Consider the following 12645-nt stretch of genomic DNA (forward strand, 5'->3'; position numbering starts at 1 on the left):
AATCTTTCACAGTATATCTCACATCAGATAATCTTTAACACGTCATTAAAAAGGGGATGAAAAGTCATTTTTACACTCACCGATGACTTCAGCAAAACGGGCTTAAAATTGGTGTTAAACCCCATTTTAAAACTTCATGCAGGTAGTAATGTTTAGCAGCTCAAAATCAGGAAAAATATAGCTGCTCGGAAATAGATTAAGCTTTAATTTTCTTCTGGCAGGCTCGAGAAAAACTGCACAGAGATGTGTGCTCACCAAAGTCTGGAAATTGGAGTGTGCAAAAAGCTAATGGAAAGCTACTGAACACTTATACTCTTGCCCAGAAAAATCCAAAGCAGCTGGTCAAAATGATTGGTTCCCTGCCTGGGACAAAAAGGGAACAAAGGGCCCTATTCAGGCAAGGCAGAGAAAGATCACTGCCCTGAAAAAAAAGCTTAATTACCTATAGTCAGTGATGGTAACCTAAATCATATAAGCACTGCTCATTAGAGAATAAAAAGATAAGATTCATGTCTCTTTGCTACCTTGGCTCGAGTACAGGGTTAAATTGATTGGGTTAAAACAGGAAAATAAATAAATAAAATAAAATGCATTTTCAATGTGACACTCACGATCACCTAACATTTTGTGTTGTATAAAACAGCTTATATAATTACATATTTTAAAAATGTACTGCCTACAAATTTCAATAAGTTAAAAATGGTTTTACTTCCAATCCTTAGTATGTATGACCCAATAAAATTATGTGTTTTTCTTATTCAAACCTTAAAAAAATGATTGTTATAACTACTTGTTGTAACCATTAGCAGGTTGGTTACCTAAGGAAATCAATAATGTGAGTGCGAAGCGCTTTTCTCCTCTCCTTCCTTTTTACTTTTGTTCTTTCTTCTTTATTTTTGCGCCGCTAACATGGTGGCAGTGACTGCTTCGCCCCCCCCCCTGGATCCACCTACTCTGGGGGCCCGTTTCATGAAACTTGTTGCAATAACAATTACAGTTTTGTGCTACTAAAATCTTTAAATTTGACTGGCTGATAGCAAACTTTTTATATTAACAAGTCTTTTTTTCTTTTTTTTTATTTATTGATAAATTCATATTCCACAATCATCAAAGTACATTTATATTAAATCATTTTTACAATGAAAAAAATGCATAACACATGCAGGATTGAAACATAGCAATGAAATGAAAAAAGGGGAGGGGCCTACTAAAAAGCAAAGCCTTTAAAATGTAGACCCCCTATCAAAATTTTATACAAGGGTAATATGATATAAGTAGAGTAAAATAATCAGCAAAATTCTATAAAATTATATACTTTTAGATATAAACACTGTAACATAAATGTATATCCACTATATACAAAATTAAATATTGACTTTAAAATAATCAATACTACCGTGGATAAGTATGAAGTTCACAAAATATTTGATTGAATCAATAAGAATTCAGAAGAAATTTTTTGATGAGTAATTTAAATTGGTTCAGATTAGCTGCCTCTTTTATTACTCTGTCCAGAGAATTCCAGAGTTTTGGTCCTGTGAAAAATACAGTTTTGCTAGAAAATACTGTTCTACTTTTGGGTAAGTGATAGTCATTTGATTGTCTCGTATTATATGAATGTAAAGTATTGTTTCTCATACATTTCTTTTGTAGGACATTAGGTACACTATTTCTATCTAGCTGATACATGAATTGGAATAGTTGCAAGCGGTAAAGGTCATTGACTTTAAGGATACGTTTCTGACGAAACAATTCATCTGTATGAGCTCTAAAGGACATATTGCATATTATTCTATGTACTTTTTTCTGAAGTAGCATGAATTTATTGAGTCTCGTTTTAGAGGCATTACCCCATGCCCGAATTCCATAATTAAGATATGGTAGAATTAATGCACAATACAACACGGATAGCGCCTGTGCTGGAAGAACGTTTTTAAGCTTATTGATGACTCCAATATTTCTTGCCACAGTTTTGCAAATATTGTTAATATGAGCATTCCACGTAAGCTTGTTATCAATAGTAAGACCTAAGAATTTTGTTGTTTGCACTTCTTTGATTTCAGTATTATCTAAAAGTATTTGATGCGGTAGATGTTTCAATGAATGACTAAAAAGCATATAATTAGTTTTTTGCAGATTCAACGACAGTTTGTTGGCTTTAATCCAGTTTGTTACTTTTTAAATTCTGCATTCATAGTGCTCACAAGTACATGTGGATCACGATGTGTAAAGAAAATATTGGAATCATCAGCAAAGAGAATAAATGAGAGAACAGGAGATGAATTTTTCATATCATTAACATAAAGTACAAATAGCAAAGGGCCAAGAATACTACCTTGTGGAATTCCACAGGAAACTGGCCTTGTTGGAGATTCTGATTCATTTACTGTAACAAACTGAATTCTGTCAGTAAGATAACTCCTAAACCATTGTAAAGCTGTCCCTCTGATACCGTAATTTGATAGCTTACATAATAGTATTTCATGATCTATTGTATCAAACGCTTTTGAGAAGTCGAGGAATAACCCTACGGTTTGATCAGAATCGTCAAAAGAAGTATATATTTTATTTATTAATGTCAATATAGCATGAGTTGTATTGTGTTTTTCTCTAAAACCGAATTGATTATCACATATAATACTATATTTCTTAAGGAAAGCAACTGTCCTTTTATAAATTATCCTTTCAAGAATTGTTGAGAACGAAGTTAACAAAGATATTGGGCGGAAATTACTAGTAATTAATTGGTCTCCCTTCTTGAAAATGGGTATAACTTTAGCTATTTTCATCTTCTTTGGGACCTGGCCAAGCTGCAACGATAAATTAAATATATGAAGCAGAGGATCAGCAAGAGAATGTATAATGTTTTTCACAACTCTATTTGTAATGCCATCATAACCGGGAGTCTTTTCTGCTTTCAAATTAAATACAATCTCAAGTAATTCTTCTCTATGAACTGGAGTAAGAAATATCGAACTATCATTTTGTTTATCCAAAAAGTCCTTAAACGAATTTTCTACAGGCATAATATTTCCAGCTAACTTTGGTCCAATTTGAGAGAAATATGTATTAAATTCATTTGCTATAGAATGAGTATCTTCAACCATATTTCCATCTACACATAATTTATTAACAGCACTAGATTTGTTAATTTTGTTGAGGGCCCCATTTATTGTTTTCCATGTATTTTTAAGGTCGTTTTCATATGATTTTATTTTTTCTGAATAAAACCTCTTTTTTGCTATTCGGAGAGTAGTTGTTAAGGTATTTATATAAGACGTGTATCTATTCCGTGAAATATCATTTGGATTTGATATAGAAGAAACATACAGATTATTTTTCCGATTTATAGATTTTAAAAACCCATGGGAGCTTTGGAACACGTTTATAATCGTAATTTTGATATTTCTTTAAAGGAACACAAGAATCTAAGCAGTCATCGAAAGATTTCAAAAATAGGTCAAATGAGTCATCGACATTCTCATTCGAGTTATAAACGTCAGACCAATCAACAGAGCTTAAATCTATTTGGAGGCGTTCAATATATTTATCACTAAAGTTGCGACAGATCCGATATTTCTTTTCCATTTTTGCGAGTGATTGCATTGTTTGGATATGGGTAAAAATAAGAAAATGATCGGATATGTCTGTCGTTACAATGCCAGCTTTCGGAAGAGGATGAGAGTTACAGAATATATTATCTAAAAGCGTAGCAGAATGATCAGTAATACGGGTTGGTCTAGAAATAATAGGCAAAAAAGTAGAAGATAACATTAATTCAAGGAAATCATTTGTTAAAGAGTGATTACTGGTCAAGAGATTAATATTGAAATCACCAGTGATGATACAATTGTTATTTATCAATTCTCCGTTTTGCAAAAGTTCATTAGTAGCAAGTAAAAAATCTTCTACAAGAAGTTTGAGGAGGTCTGTAGATGACACCTATTAGAGTTTTCTTATCTTTTTGAATTTTTACTTCTACAAATAAGGATTCGATGATTTCATTTATATATTCAAATTCATGTCTAATTGCATAATCAAATGAAGACGGAATATGTAATGCTAGTCCACCTCCAATTTTATTTTTCCTATTGTTTATAACAATATCATAATTCGGAAGGGTGCATAAGGAATTCGGGGTTTCCGTGAACCAAGTTTCAGTAAGAGCAATGATTGGGGATTGGCAAACTGTGTATTTTCTAATAATAATCGTAATTTCTCGAAGTTTTGGTTAGCGCTTCTTATATGAAACCACACCCTAGTCTGAAAGTTTCAAAGCAATCTGTTGACACAAACACTATTTTGTTTGAATGTGCTTTCGACGTATTTTGATAAGAAACCATACGATTAGGAGATTGATGACCGCGATTGCGTGGATGACACCGATGATGATGAATACCTTCGTGAAGGACTGGGTGACATCAAACAGATAACCTTTGGAAATATATGAATGGAAAAAACATCAATGATTTGATACGGTTTTAACAATTCCACACTCTAAAACAAATTAAAGACACAGACTGGACCCAAACATGAAATTGACAAGTCATACCAATAAGCCAGTTCGTAGTTTCTTTCTGCGCATGATCAAAAGATTCTACGCATGATCAGAGGAAGGTCATTTGTACTAAAGTGACATGGTGGTTTAAAATCTAATGAGATAAGCAGCAAATTTGATGTCTTGATTATTCATATATTCTTTTTAATTGTGGTTTTCATTTACATCCACAAAAAAAAACGCGTCCACGAACGACTGGTATTTCACAGTTTGCCAAGTACATTGTGCCACATGCTATGATATGCATTCAAAGTAGGAATGCAACAAATACCTTCATAAAGTGTTCATTGGTGTGCTATTCTAGTCACCTGGTCTATTCAATTTAGTGGAGCGGTTATGTGACAAAAAGTGGCCAAGATGCTCGGATCTGGCAGAAAGTGTAAAAATGGGCATACAGGGGTATTTTTGGGCGCTGATTTAAAAAATTGCCAGCCCCAAGCGATTTGACCATCGGGTCGGCCGCCATTTTTAAATCCAAGATGGCCGCCATGAAAAATCATTAAATGTCATTTTCTTGAGTTTTACATGGCATGTGACACTGAAATTTGGCATATAGGGGTATTTTGAGGCACTGATTTCAAATATTGCCAGCCCCCAGCAATTTGACCATTTGGCCGGCGGCAAAATGGCCACCATCTTAAAATCCAAGATGGCCGCCATGATATATTATTGCAATCATTTTTTCGAGTTTTATATGAACTGCGGTATTGAAATTTGGCATATAGGCTTAATTCGGGTTGCTGATTTCAAATATTGCCGGCCCCAAGTTATTTGACCATCGGGTCGGCCGCCATTTTGAAATCCAAGATGGCCGCCATGAAAAATCATTAAATGTCATTTTCTTGAGTTTAACATGGCATGTGACACTGAAATTTGGCATATAGGGGTATTTTGAGGCACTGATTTCAAATATTGCCAGCCCCCAGCAATTTGACCATTTGACCGGCGGCAAAATGGCCGCCATCTTGAAATCCAAGATGGCCGCCATGATATATTATTGCAATCATTTTCTCGAGTTTTATATGAACTGCGGTATTGAAATTTGGCATATAGGCTTAATTTGGGGTGCTGATTTCAAATATTGCCAGCCCCAAGTGCTGCTGACCTGGAGGTCAAATTGCTGGGGGCCGGCAATATTTGACATCAGTGCCTCAAAATACCCCTATATGCCAAATTTCAGTGTCACACGTCATGTAAAACTCATGAAAATGACATTAAAGATTTCTCATGGCGGCCATCTTGGATTTCAAAATGGCGGCCGACCCGATGTCACACGTCATGTAAAACTCATGAAAATGACATTAAAGATTTCTCATGGCGGCCATCTTGGATTTCAAAATGGCGGCCGACCCGATGGCCATTTTGAAATCCAAGATGGCCGCCATGAGAAATCTTTAATGTCATTTTCATGAGTTTTACATGACATGTGACATCGGGTCGGCCGCCATTTTGAAATCCAAGATGGCCGCCATGAGAAATCTTTAATGTCATTTTCATGAGTTTTACATGACGTGTGACACTGAAATTTGGCATATAGGGGTATTTTGAGGCACTGATGTCAAATATTGCCGGCCCCCAGCAATTTGACCTCCAGGTCAGCAGCAAAACAGCCGCCATCTTAAAATCCAAGATGGCCGCCTTGAAAGATAATTTGCTCAAGTCTTACGTATGGCCTGTAACACTTTAAATTTTGAAAAAAACTTGATCTTTGCATCCTTGATCAATGAAAAGAACATAGTAAATAGATGCTATTTTGAATTCCAATATGGTTACCAAGTTTGAATGATGTTCAACATTACAATGGTGAGTAAACATATGTATCATCAGTCAAAAGAAAAGAAAATAAGCTTTCTTTTGGCGTCCGAGTTGCTTTCTACACGTGTGTTAAGTTCGACGGCATCGCCCACAACTGAGATTTCCCTGTGATCTCCATAGACTTCTTTCGAATCCAGTAATGTTCATCCAATTTATGGCAGCCATCTTGAAATCAAAGATGGCTGCCATAAAAAAAATCATTAAAAAAAATCAAGCATCATAATTATAATGTAGGTATTATTTTGAAATTTGGCATTTTTGAATAACCATCGTGTGTTCGACAATCTGACAATGGGAGCATGTTCGCCTCACAATCGGGAGATCGGGAGTTCAAGCTCCGACAGCATCAGACCAAAAGATGTTAGAAAAGGGGAGCTGCTTCTAACCTGTTTGGCGGTCAACGAATTAAAGGGGAAGTTCAACCTGACAAAAAGTTTATTGAAACAATAACAGAATAAGTAATGAAAAAAAATATTGAAGGTTTGAGGAAATTCCATCAAATATTTAAAAAGCTATTGGAATTTCATTTGGTGCATTTGTGACGCCAGATTCAAGCAGTTCCCCCATGTTTCTTATAGTACAAAAATCAATGAAATGTAGCCTCCTCAAAAAATGAAAATGTTTTTTTATTGGACCCTCAGTATATCAACAAACTAATGATTTCACACCCGCTCCAGAAAGAAAAAAAAAATACCCACGATGAACCATTTATGCATTTCATATCACACAACATAATGGGAAAGCTGCTCGTACAGTAGCCTATATGACGTCACAAATCAAAAACTTAAAATTCTAATATCTTTGATGGATCCACCAATATCTTTTTTATATCATATTTTCTTTTGTTTTTACAACAAACTTTTCTCTGGGGTGAACTCCCTTTTTAAAGGATAGAGCAACGTCCGATGTCGCGCTGCTAAGTTGCTGCCGGGCTCACGATCTACAGGGTATGGGCAAAATAAATTTTCGGAGCATTTCTGTTACTGAATTCTATTTTGAACAATAAAATATGTATTATTATCATCCATTATTAATATTAATTTCATTTCATCATCATCATCATCATACTACTATATAACCATCAGTACTTCAAGTCTGGAGCAGTTTTCTTCATGTTGATTTGTAATAAAATATTGCAATTATTGGAGCAATATTCTAAAACCAGCGGGCCAAAATCCTGCCTGTATTTCTAAAATGCAGTGCCTCAAATTGTTTAAAACCAAGAAAATGATTTTAATGAATTTTCATGACAGTCTACCCTCTCTAGATTTCAAGATGGTGGCCATTTTGCAGCATATCTGTTGGACAGATTACTGGGGGCAATTTCAATATCCCTAGATGCCAAACTTTAAAATAATACGTTACGTGATACTAGATAAAGTGATTTTTTTTCAATGATCTTTTTTCATGGCAGCCATCTTGGATTTCAAGATGGCTGACATTTTGCCTCTGACTCGGGATCAGATCGCTGAGGGCCAGCAATATTTGAAATAAGCACCCCACACTCCGTCGATTTGTCAAAGTGCAATAATGCAGATCATATAAAACTCAAAGAAATAATTTAAAGCCTCTCAACAGAAAATGATTGTTCTGGATGGTTATTATTCAACCAAAGCCACTTCAAATGTGTAACTGCGGAAGAAGCTAGCTGGTTTGTGTATTTATGGTGCTTCATACTTACGTAACATCTATATCAGCAATTAAGGATGCCAAATTCCTTGCAACGGACAAAGATGTGGTTGTGTTGGATTTGTTTTCAGTGCCAATGCAATGGGTTTTACTCACCATTATAATGTTGAACATCATTCAAACTTGGTAACCATATTGGAATTCAAAATAGCATCTATTTACTATGTTCTTTTCATTGATCAAGGATGCAAAGATCAAGTTTTTTTCAAAATTTAAAGTGTTACAGGCCATACGTAAGACTTGAGCAAATTATCTTTCATGGCGGCCATCTTGGATTTTAAGATGGCGGCCGTTTTGCTGCTGACCTGGAGGTCAAATTGCTGGGGGCCGGCAATATTTGACATCAGTGCCTCAAAATACCCCTATATGCCAAATTTCAGTGTCGCCTATCATGTAAAACTCAAGAAAATGACATTTAATGATTTTTCATGGCGGCCATCTTGGATTTCAAAATGGCGGCCATTTTGCCACCGACCAAATTGTCAAATTGCTGGGGGCCGGCAATATTTGAAATCAGTGCCTAAAAATACCCCTATATGCCAAATTTCAGTGTAACACGTCATGTAAAACTCTTGAAAATGACACTAAAGATTTCTCATGGCGGCCATCTTGGATTTCAAAATGGCGGCCAAACCGATGGTCAAATCACTTGGGGCTGGCAATATTTGAAATCAGCACCCCAAATTAAGCCTATATGCCAAATTTCAATACCGCAGTTCATATAAAACTCGAGAAAATGATTGCAATAATATATCATGGCGGCCATCTTGGATTCCAAGATGGCGGCCATTTAGCCGCCGGCCAAATTGTCAAATTGCTGGGGGCCGGCAATATTTGAAATCAGTGCCTCAAAATACCCCTATATGCCAAATTTCAGTATAACATGCCATGTAAAACTCAAGAAAATGACATTTAATGATTTTTCATGACGGCCATCTTGGATTTCAAAATGGCGGCCGAACCGATGGTCAAATCACTTGGGGCCGGCAATATTTGAAATCAGAACCCCAAATTAAGCCTATATGCCAAATTTCAATACCGCAGTTCATATAAAACTCGAGAAAATGATTGCAATAATATATCATGGTGGCCATCTTGGATTCCAAGATGGCGGCCATTTAGCCGCCGGCCAAATGGTCAAATTGCTGGGGGCCGGCAATATTTGAAATCAGTGCCTCAAAATACCCCTATATGCCAAATTTCAGTGTCACATGCCATGTAAAACTCAAGAAAATGACATTTAATGATTTTTCATGGCGGCCATCTTGGATTTCAAAATGGCGGCCGACCCGAAGGTCAAATCGCTTGGGGCCGGTAATTTTTGAAATCAGCGCCCAAAAATACCCCTGTGTGCCAAATTTCACACTTTCTGCCAGATTCGAGAATCTTTTTCACATATCTACTGGACTAATTTCTTCATCCTGCTATGTAAGGCAAGCTTACGTAATATCTTGCTTTGAAATCTGCCTATCATAATGAAAGAAATGAAAGGTCATTTGACCGAAAATTGTCCATGAGTAACTACGAACTGGTCTATTGAAAGCTTGTAATACTTCATAACTCAGAAGTTCAAGCATTATGCATTTCTACCGTTTACCAGCTGAGTATTAATTATTATTTTGCTAAATAATAGCTCAAATTTTCTGGCTTCGAAAACAGATTTTCTTGTCCTTTCCATCGGCCTTAAAACGTAACGTTACGTAGTTATTTAAACGTTGTGTTTCAACACAGAAAATCCGGGTTAGTTTTATGCTTTTCAGATTAAGCATTTTTTCTATGACATAGAAATATCATTAATATATTAAAGGAGAATTAAACCTTTGGAACAAGATAGCTTGTGTGAAAACAGAAAAATCAAAGAAACAGATCAACGAACGTTTGAGAAAAATTGGACAAATATTGAGAAAGTTATGAGCATTTGGATATTGCGATCAACAATGCTATGGAGATCCTCACATTGGCAATGCGACAAAGATATGTGATGTCACTTGTGAACAACTCTCCGCATTTCACTTAAACTGTCTCTTTTATCACATATATCAGTAGATCATGATATTCTTTCTAAAGGAGTGCATGTAATACAAATTTCTAAAGAATACATAATGCAGGGTCGTGGATAAATAGTTTGTATCACCATATAAGAAAAAGCAAAATGAGACATTTTGGGGGTATTTTATAGTCCCTCAAAGGGAAAGTTGTTCACATGTGACATCACACATCCTTGTAGCATTGCCAATTGATGGATCTTCATAGCATTAGTGATTGCAATATTCAAATGTTCATAACTTTCTCATTATTTGTCCAATTTGTCTAAAACTTTCCTTGTCCTTATTCTTTGATTGTTTCTGTTTCGACACAAGCCTACTTGTTCCAAAGGTTTCATTCCTCTTTAAACTATAAGCCTGAACTGATGGAATCTACAGCTTTAAATAACGTTTTGTCATATTATATTTCCCGCTAATTTGGCGCAGCTTTGAAATTCTATCGGCATTTAGATTATCTGTAACATCTTTTTCTGAGAGAGCAATTTAGGCCAAATAATAGACAGCATATGTCATCTATTTGGACAAATTGGCCAAGTTAGATTTTTCACCTCCAACGTTCGATGACATCACAAGTAACAATTGTCAACTTGGTGTCAAATTTCTAGTGGTTATCTTGATAATGTTCGGGGTCAAATGGGGTCAATAAGGGTCAATGGGTCGATTTATACATCAAATTATTTATCTTTTTAAACTTAACAAAGGAATTTACAGCACCATTGACCTTGACCTTCCATTAAACAGTTATGACCGGAAAGGTCAAAAGGTCATCGACCTTTCATTTAATGGCAATTTACATTACACTAATAGTGTTAAGAAAGCTCTGTTTTATTGTGTGTGTGTGTGTGTGTGTGTGTGTGTGCATTTTTTTTTCGATTTTGATAAGTTCATCTTCAGAAGTCTTTGTCCAGAAGACATAAAGGGTCATAGGGAGTAAAGTGAGAGCTCATAGTGGGAACATTATTTTGTCAGGTAGCCGTTAATTCATGACAAACAAAGAAATCACACTCAAAAACTAGTGAAGGGTTGTAGGTTTCCATCCATTGTAAGCACTGAATAATTGTCAGTGCCAATTTCTTCTGCAATAAAAAAAAATATAATTTATAACATAAAAAGCTGAAAATCACAAATGTGTTATGTGTACAAACCTATGGATTCACAACGCTTCTAACACAACATGACGTCACGTTCTTGAAGCCGTATGGGTTTGGGTATCGTTATTGATAAAAGGAATTAACTTGGCGACCATACATTGACGGTGTCCGATCCAAAGTCCTACGCAGTTTCTATATGTTGAGGAGAATCCGACCATATATAGACATACCCACTGCTACTCTTTTGTATAAGACATTGATTCACCCCCATTTCGACTATTGTAACACCGTGTGGATGAAACCTGATTCAACTTCTCTGAAACGGCTTCAAATCCTCCAAAACAGAGCAATGAGGATAATCCTACAGGTGGATTGTCGCTGCAGTAGAACACTTCTTTATCAGACTGTTTCTGTTAACTGCTTAAATGTAAAGTTAAAGAAAGACCTCGTCACTTTGATATTCAAACTATCAAATAATCTGCTTCCAAATGTATTAGACTCAAAACTTACACGCTACACTCACTTAGAAATATCGAACAGTATATTCATCTTCCAAAATCCCACACCAATATGTGAAAAATGGCTCTTTATATCTTGCCAGTCATTTATTCAATAACCTCCCCCAATCTGTAAGAACACAAACAAATCTACCAGCTTTTTAAAAATGCATCTAAAAATATATTTCCAATTAGTTTTCCGTAATTGTTGCTGACTGAGATTCTGACCATTGTATTGTTTTCATTTATTGTCATGTATATTGATTGTACTTTTGTTTATGTTTTAAATGTGTATATATTTATATATTTTTGTTTGTTTTTTTTAGTTCTTATTCTCTTATCTCGAATCTCTTTTTCTATCATGTAATTTATTTCTGTTCAAATGTTTATATTTATTATTTTGTTCTTGATTTATAACTTATTGTTTTATGTTTTTCAGCCTTTATGTACGGACTTGCTGAAAAACAGCCTTGCGGCTGAAAGCATGTTTTTTATTCTGTATTTAAATAAATAAAACATACATCCATACAAACAAAAGCACAAGAAAGCCTATGCTTGAGCGCCTAGGCAGCTCAGCTAAAGCCAGGGTAATAATAATAGCAGGGCCCGCTGGTAGAACAGTTTTCGAAACTGAAGTGGCTACCCTGGGTAAATATACCTAGATTATTATTATTATTATTGTCGAAAGCCCTTAATTTGAGTTTTCTTAAGCTAAATACTCAGCTGTCAAGCGGTTTATATACATAAAATTTACATTTTTGTTCTATGTACATGTAGCTCATGTATTTCACATTTGTCAATTTGACCTTTTGTCCCGGTCTGGGTCTTTAAATGCAACATTGGGAGTTCCTGTTCCCATGGGGCACACTTTACGCATCAAAACGCCCTCTGCGTTCAATGCAAGATTTCAGTTCAGTGGCTGCGAAGTGAAGCAGATTTGGGGACCGTCT

This window comes from Lytechinus pictus, chromosome 19, assembly GCF_037042905.1.
Source record: "Lytechinus pictus isolate F3 Inbred chromosome 19, Lp3.0, whole genome shotgun sequence".
Classification (NCBI taxonomy): Eukaryota; Metazoa; Echinodermata; class Echinoidea; order Temnopleuroida; family Toxopneustidae; genus Lytechinus; species Lytechinus pictus.